This window comes from Canis aureus, chromosome 5 (genome assembly GCF_053574225.1).
Source record: "Canis aureus isolate CA01 chromosome 5, VMU_Caureus_v.1.0, whole genome shotgun sequence".
Classification (NCBI taxonomy): domain Eukaryota; kingdom Metazoa; phylum Chordata; class Mammalia; order Carnivora; family Canidae; genus Canis; species Canis aureus.
The window spans coordinates 54,923,337-54,930,792 of NC_135615.1; the positions used below are offsets into that span (position 1 = coordinate 54,923,337).

At 45.3% G+C, this 7,456-nt stretch overlaps 1 protein-coding gene across 6 annotated transcripts in view; it reads right to left on the reverse strand.

Annotated features, from left to right (window-relative positions):
* The window catches only part of LOC144314205 (uncharacterized), a 375,014-nt gene extending 369,030 nt beyond the window's left edge, over positions 1–5,984 (reverse strand). The window contains exon 1 of one of the 6 annotated variants that reach the window (XR_013380035.1): positions 5,334–5,984. The gene's annotated coding sequence lies outside the window, so the exon portion shown is untranslated. The remainder of the gene's footprint in view (positions 1–5,333) is intronic. The other 5 variants (XR_013380036.1, XM_077898049.1, XM_077898047.1 and 2 more) reach the window with 5 other exon arrangements.
* Positions 5,985–7,456: the final 1,472 nt, after the last annotated feature.

Here is a 7,456-nt window from a genome sequence, read left to right on the forward strand (position 1 = left end):
CTGCATTGAGGCTCAAGTGCCCTGCATTTTGGCAAAGTAGAGATGACAGCCCTGGGAAGCATGAATGTAGAACTCTAGACCTTTTACCGTTGATTCCCCTCCTGGACCTGAGCTGGAGGCAGGGCATAAAGGCAAACAGAAATATTTCTTTCTCCATATTTAATGCCAGCTGCGTGATTTGCTTTCCTGGTCTACCCCCACAAACATGGCTAAAACATGCCCTACTGAGAGGCACCTGTGAGAAGATGTACTCTGCATCATCTCATCCCATCTCATGTTCGTCCAGAGTGTGCAGACTCCAGAGTGACTTCTATGAATCGGGATCCATCTTGCAGAGTGCAGCTTTATGCATGCCTCATTTAAATAGGCCACTCTGTGCAGTAGATGTTATTATAAGTGATGCTCCCACACGCTACAGATTTTAATGCATCCTAGAAAGCAAATTACTGTCAATGATAAGTTATATGACATTCCTGACCAAATTAGTTGGTTATTCATCTGAAGACCAACAAACTCAGCCTCTATTGAACTGTGAAGGAAGGGGAAAAGCATCAAATGATTCTATAGACGTTCTATAATGTGGGGTTGGGACACGGCTACATTAGAATCCTTGCCTGAGCATGGCTGAACTGCAACAGGTCTGGAGAGGTCAATTAGTGCAGCTCCTGCCTCAGCCTGCTGCAGACTCCAGGGATCCATTACCATAGTCCAACAGAAAGAAAAAGATATAGACCAAGAAAATGAGTGTCTTGTTGCACATTTGACAGCTACATTTTTCCTAGGGCTACTCCACTGGAAGTGGAACAAGATGTCAAGAATAACTTGGGGGAAGTTTAAAAAAAAAAAAATAGTCCTAGGGATATAAGAAAGTTGGCTATGACTCAAATAAATGAAGCAGGAAAAAGCCAGAAGGGCAGCATTCGATGAGCTCAGATCACCCCTCCCCTGGCAGACACAAGCTACTCTACCAATTCTAATGTATTTGCCAGTGGATGAAGGAGAAAATGGGGTTTGGGAGCTATATTTCTTTTTATTTCCATGCTTCTAATTGTTCTTAATCCACACTCCCTGGATGGCTTAAGCATTAATAGGCTGAAGCTATGTTCTAGCATTACACTGGGTTAATTATACTCTTGGGTTGCAAAGGACAGAAATAATTTCACTTGGCCTACCTCAAGCGATGAGGTTATAGAGAGTAAAACAGAGTAATCAGTTATCCAGAGTAATGAATGTGGCCTCTCCTCTCGCTACCTGTCCATGCCCACTCTCACCATTTCCTAAGCCTCAAGCCAGTTGGCTGATCCTCTCCATATTTCTCAGTTCAAATTCCAGAGATTGTCTGCTTTAATAAATGTGATTATCCTGAGGTCAGAGCTTCTGCTGTTAGGCCATGCGTGCTACAAGCTAGCTACCAGCCTATGAGCTGGCTGCCTCTGGGGTCCGGTGTCTACCTCTGGTCCAATCAGATGCTAGCTCACTGCACAAGATACAGCTCCAGGCAGCTGCTTTAGCAAGAGGTTGGGAATAAAAGTAGCTTTCCTTAGAAAACAAGGATGATTGTCTCAAGCTTATGTCTATGCCCAATACTTAAGTAGAAATAATCCATTAATTTGGAGGCAAGAATCTTTATAGGAGCAGGACCAGCTTCGTGAGCTCATGACCTGTGCAACTGCACAGGACACCTGGGCTGAGAAGGGCTGCCACTCGGCCTAATGCTCCACTGTGGCCATCTCATTCTTAATGATTTTTTAACAAGGGGCCCTACGTTTTCATTTTGCCTGGGGTCTTGCAAATTATCTAACTGTTCCTGTATAGGAGTTTGTATTATAAAAAGTGAAGGGAGTTTCATAGAATCAAATGATTTTGGATCCAAGAGTTCTTCTGAGATCATTTACTCCAAATACTCATTTGACAGATAAGAAAACCGAGGTCAAAGAAAGGATAATTGGCTTAATCAAGATCCCACAGTGAGTACTGGCAATGTCAGACTAGAAACAGATTCTTATCACTCTGTGTCCAATCTTCTCATTCCTCCATGTGGCAGGCTTCCCAGCAGAGAGGACTGCCTGACACTTAGTCTATTTTGCCAAAATATTTGGTAAGCTATTTCGAATTCTCATAAAACGAGGCTGATACAAAAACACAAATGTCGATCTTTCCTTGTTCAGTCTTACAGTTTATTTCCTCACCTATGACCTCCTCAGAACAAATTCCACCAACAATTCCCAAAATCCAAAAAGGAAAACCCGAGTGGACTATGAGAAACTCTATGGAGGATCATTTGGTAACAGAGATCAAAATGACACTGTTCATACCCTCCAACCCAGCAATTCCATTTCTACTCACAGTCTCACATATGCACAAGGGCTGCTGCATGCCAAGAAGACTCATCGCAGCGTTTATTATAATAGCAAAAGATTGGAAACAACCTAAATATCCATCAACAGGAGACTGGTTAAAAAAGAAGACGATGACGACGATGACACTACATTCATACAACAGGGTATTATGTAGCTCTTAGGGAAAAAGAATTTAATCTGTATCTACTAATATAGAACAAGACCAAAATATTGTCTCATGAAAAAAGCAAGGTACAAAACAGTATACAACATGCTTCTGTTTGTGGGGGGAAAGTTATTTCATTATATGTCCTATAATTACATGTGGGGGGAATTCGTATATGCACAGAATTTGTCTGGAACTATATATATAATAAAAGAGTGACTGCCTTTGAGCAAGGGACATGGAATATTCAGGGATAGAATATGGGGCAGATTTTGATTCTATGCCCTCTGTTCCCTTAAATTTTATACCATGTGCACAGACTACGTTTTCAAAAACTAATTACTTAAATTAAATGAGCATCTGAAGAGGGACTCCATGACACTGCCAGTATTGGATCACATCTACAACAATGAAAAACATACCATTGCCATCATTTTTACTCAGGCTTTTTCTGGGATCTTGTACTCAACTTGCAGACAAAGGAAATTACACGTAGTTAAATTAGTCTGAAAAACAATTCTCTCTCCTTCCCCCTCCTCTGCTCTGCATAAAAAGAGAAATCTGAAAAAGTTTTCAAAACCTGTCTAATCCATTGTTTGTTTAGTCGTTGGCACAACCGAGTGACACAGTGGAGCAAATGAGGGATGCTCCCAATCTTCTTTTGGAAACTTGCCAGTATCATCTCAAAAGTGTCCCTCGGACTTTATCCGCTTACATTTTCTCAATGTGCCCACCATCAGGGTTCCTATGTGCTTTAACAAGAGTTTTATTTTGAACTAAAAGCACAGAGCGGGACAGAAACCTCAATACTGCCCTGGTTTAGGAGAAGCATATCTTCCTCAGATGATAGCAGAAGAGGGGAGTTTAGTCCTCTCAATAAACCCCCTTCCTTTGAGAAAACTGGTTCTTGGGTAGACAGCAAACACAGAGGAATGTCTTTCCCCCTCATAGCCTCTTTGCTGCCCCACGTCCACCCAGCCTGCATTTATACAACCCACATGTGGTAGATCAAAGGCAGCCACAAATTCTTTGACACTCCTTTCCTCAGAAAGTGAGGTCTGTTTCCATTCTCCTCGATTTGGGGACTGCTCTGTGACTGTTTGACCAACAGAATATGGCAGGCTTGGTACAATGTCAATTCCAAGTGCAGTCTTCAGCACAACTGGCAGCTTCCTCCTTGTTTTCTTAGAGTCCTAAGCAAGGCACTGTGTCAAAGTCCAATTGCTCTCCTGGAAAGAGCATGTGAAGATGCCCTAGGACTATGGAGATGGAAAGGGGCCTAAAGTCACTCCTATCAGGACATCAGAGTGTGGGTGAAACCATTTTAGACACTCTGGCCCATACCAGCTGCCAGCTGAAGAGCACCAAGCGACCCAGTCAATGCCAGGGGGAGCAGAAGAATCACCCAGCCAAGCACAGCCCAAATTTCTGACCCACAAAATTATGGGATCTAATTAAATATTATTCTGAGATGCGAAGTTCGTGGGTAGTATGTTATGCAGAAACAGATACCCAGGATACCACACTATCACCATGAAACACTGACATCTTCAAACTTTTCACATTCAGAATTCAGTCTTTCCTAATCTGCTTTAGAAGAGTGATAGAAGGATCTCATGCCAGGCAGCCATAGCTGCTGGGACAAGGGCCCAGGTCCAAGCTTAAGCAACAAAAGAATCTCTTCCCCCCAACACCTACTCCCCACAGGGCTGGAGATGAGTCTACCCGGCCAAGTTGAAGCACCATCCCCTGCCACTAAGGACGCCAGAGATCATGGGCCATGGGACCTGGAGTGGCCCAATTCATATAGGAACCACCACCACCACTACACCCTGCCGCCACTACATCCCTGAGGATGTCCTTTGACCAGCTCCAACCACTCCAATGCTCCACCAAACCATGTCAACAACCCCGTGTCTACCACCTCATGGGGGTCACATGTGTTTATTCCTGGGTATGGGGTGAGAAACACACCCTCTTACTCCAGCTCTTGGCCTTTCAGGCTGGGCTGAGAGAAGGAAAGCTGAGCCTTGGAAGGAGAGATTTCTGGATCAACTTCCCTGGCCCACAATGACTGGCAGTTGCCACCCACTCCGGCCCCTGTGCCTGTTCTCACCCACCCACAGGGTTACCAAGGCCTCAGAAACCATAATTAGGGATTTCATCATACACTTCAGCTCCCTGGGAACAAATTCGTCCTTCCAGCATGCACATCCATTGTTCAACTTTCAAATGCATTGTTGGGAACTCCCTAAGTACGAAAGTAAGACACTGCCTCTTCTGAACTGTAGACGTGGCCACGAAATTCAGAAAGGGGTATTTCCAGGGTTGAGACAAAGATGGAAGATTTAGAAATAACACAAATGAAGGAGGGCCATGAGACTGGCAAACCCAGCTTAGCAAGGTCCAGGCTGTAGGGATGTGCACAGGAGCAGAGAAGCTGTGGGAGGACCCGGGGGAGGTGCACAGAGGGTCTCCCCCTCCTGCTTCCTGGCTTCCGAAGGACCAAAGACCCCTGCCGGGTTGCTGAAGGCCTTTCACCACGATCTGTACAGACAAATTAGGGACGTGGGTTGACTGGCCCATCTATGCTGATAGACCAGAGAGCCTGGGTGTTATTGGGGGAGAAAGGTGTTGCTTTGAGAGAAAGCTTTTTTCTCACAAGGCACAGGAAGAAATTTTAGGATTTTCCCGAATTATCTCAACAATTTTCTCAATCTCTCACTTCAGACAAAATATTTAAGGAAAAACTATTTCCAGAGCATTCTTGGGTCACGTCTTACAGAAGCAGAGAAGAGAAGAGGGAAGGGCAGAGCCACCCAGATTACCTGTCTGGCTGCTTAGACTGGTCCAATTTCACTAAGAATCACACAAACCTCTTCATTCCTTCTGCGCGTTCACCTGACCTTTTTTCAATTTCTTTTTTCCTTTTTTTCCCCATTTACCTTAAGGGAGTAATCTAGACCCTCTGGCTTTCTTTGCATGCAAAATGTAACAGTTCTTTCTTCTTTCAGATAAAGGCAGTCTTGGGGAAAGGAACAGAAAAGCGCCTGGCTTCTTCAAATTAGCTCTGAAATAAAAGTCACTGCCAGATGTTATATAAAAGGTGACGTAATCCTAAAGCACTTCATTACATATGCAGCTCTGCTCTTCAGCCCAGGAGGAGTTTATTACATTTCGTCGATCCCATTTTCTATACCCACATCATTTTTACATAATTTTTCCTGCCTGACAGGCATCTCCACGTCCTCGCAGCAGCCCATCGGGACAGGCTCGCAGCAGCACGGGGAAGCAGGTTAGCAGTTTACAAATACCGGTGCTAATAAGCCGGATTGGTCCCGGAGCCCCCACCAGGGTGAGCGATCCACCGGGCGTGGGGGCAGCGCATCTATTTCAGGGTAACAGGGAGGAAAGCAGAGCTGCGTTCCAGCGACCCCCCTTCCTTGAGGACACGAGCCGAATCTATCCCGCAAGCAGGAAAGTGGGGAAAGGCCGGTGGAAGCTTAGCCCTGCAGGGCCATTGTGTTCCTAATAAATTCCTGGCTCCTAGTGAAACAGCCAAGGCAAGGGCATCAAGATCCGACTTCCTGCCTTTGAGGGTTGGCACAAAATTTAGAAGAAAATGCAGCCTTTGCACCGATGCAAAGTCTAAGCTCCCGAGCTGCTGTCAGTGGGACCCCGGGAGGCCCTGCTGCCACCCCCCCAGGGGCAAGGCTGGAAGGCCCTGAGACGGTGGAGGGGACAGAGGCAGGCTGCGGGGAAGGGCTGGGAGAGCAGCTCCCCTAACGTCGGTGTGGGGGCCACCACACTCCGGCTGCTCACCAGAAATGAACCTACATGGCCAAGAACTCTGGGGGGCAAACCCAGGGCCCCTACCTACCACCCCAAGGGCACAGATAGGCCATCTGATTTGACAAGCTCCTTACATTTTAAGGAAAGACACCCCCTACCCATTTAAAATGAACTTCATAGGGGGCACCTGGGGGGCTCAGTGGTGCAGCATCTGCCTTTGGCTCAGGTCATGACCCCGGGGACCTGGGATGAATCCTGCATCCGGCTCCCTGCAGGGAGCCTGCTTCTCCCTCTGCCTGGGTGTCTGCCTCTCTCTGTCTCTCATGAATCAATCAATCAATAAAAAGAAAATGAATTTATGGTTTTAAAGTATGATTAACAGAGGTGCTCCTTCTATAAGAGCATGATTTGAATGTGAGACAAGGGGAGATATGAAGGCTTTATAGAAGAACTCTGACCCACCCCCGTGTCTTCTTCCTCAACTGCCATGGAAACCTGTGGATAAGGAGGCCCCAAAATAAATTACTCTTTTTCCTATTTGTGTCCAAGGGCAGCACATTCCTCAGTTTTACAAGTAATATCCTTCATAGGTTCAAAAATGCTTTTCCTTTTTTAAGTAGTTTTTCTTTCTTTTGTTTTGTTGTGTTTTGTTTTTGAAGATTTTATTTAATTTGAGAGAGAGAGAGCAGAAGCCAGGGGAGGGGCAGAGGGAGAGGGAGAGAGAATCTCAAGCAGACTCGCTGCTGAGCACAGAGGGGTCCCGGGGCCTGATCCTAGAACTCGGAGATCATGACCTGAGCAGAAGCCAGATGCTTCACCAACTGAGCCACCCAGGAGCCCCAGTAGTTCTTCTTTATATGAAGGTTATTTGTGCCTGTAGTGTAAACAGTCAAATAATTCTACAAGTCTCATTCCAAAAACAAGGCAGTCCCAGCCCTCTTCACCTTCTGTTTTTAGCTCTTTTTTAACTGAATCACTTGCTATGTATGTCCATATTTCTAAATAACCTGTTTATGTTGCTGCTTCTAGATATTTGAGTTTAGGTACCTTATAATGACTTTGCACTATGGAAGATGATTTCATAAACACACACAGACATACACACAGCTCCACCACACATATATACTTCCTAGTACATATAATTTGGGTAAGGTTAATA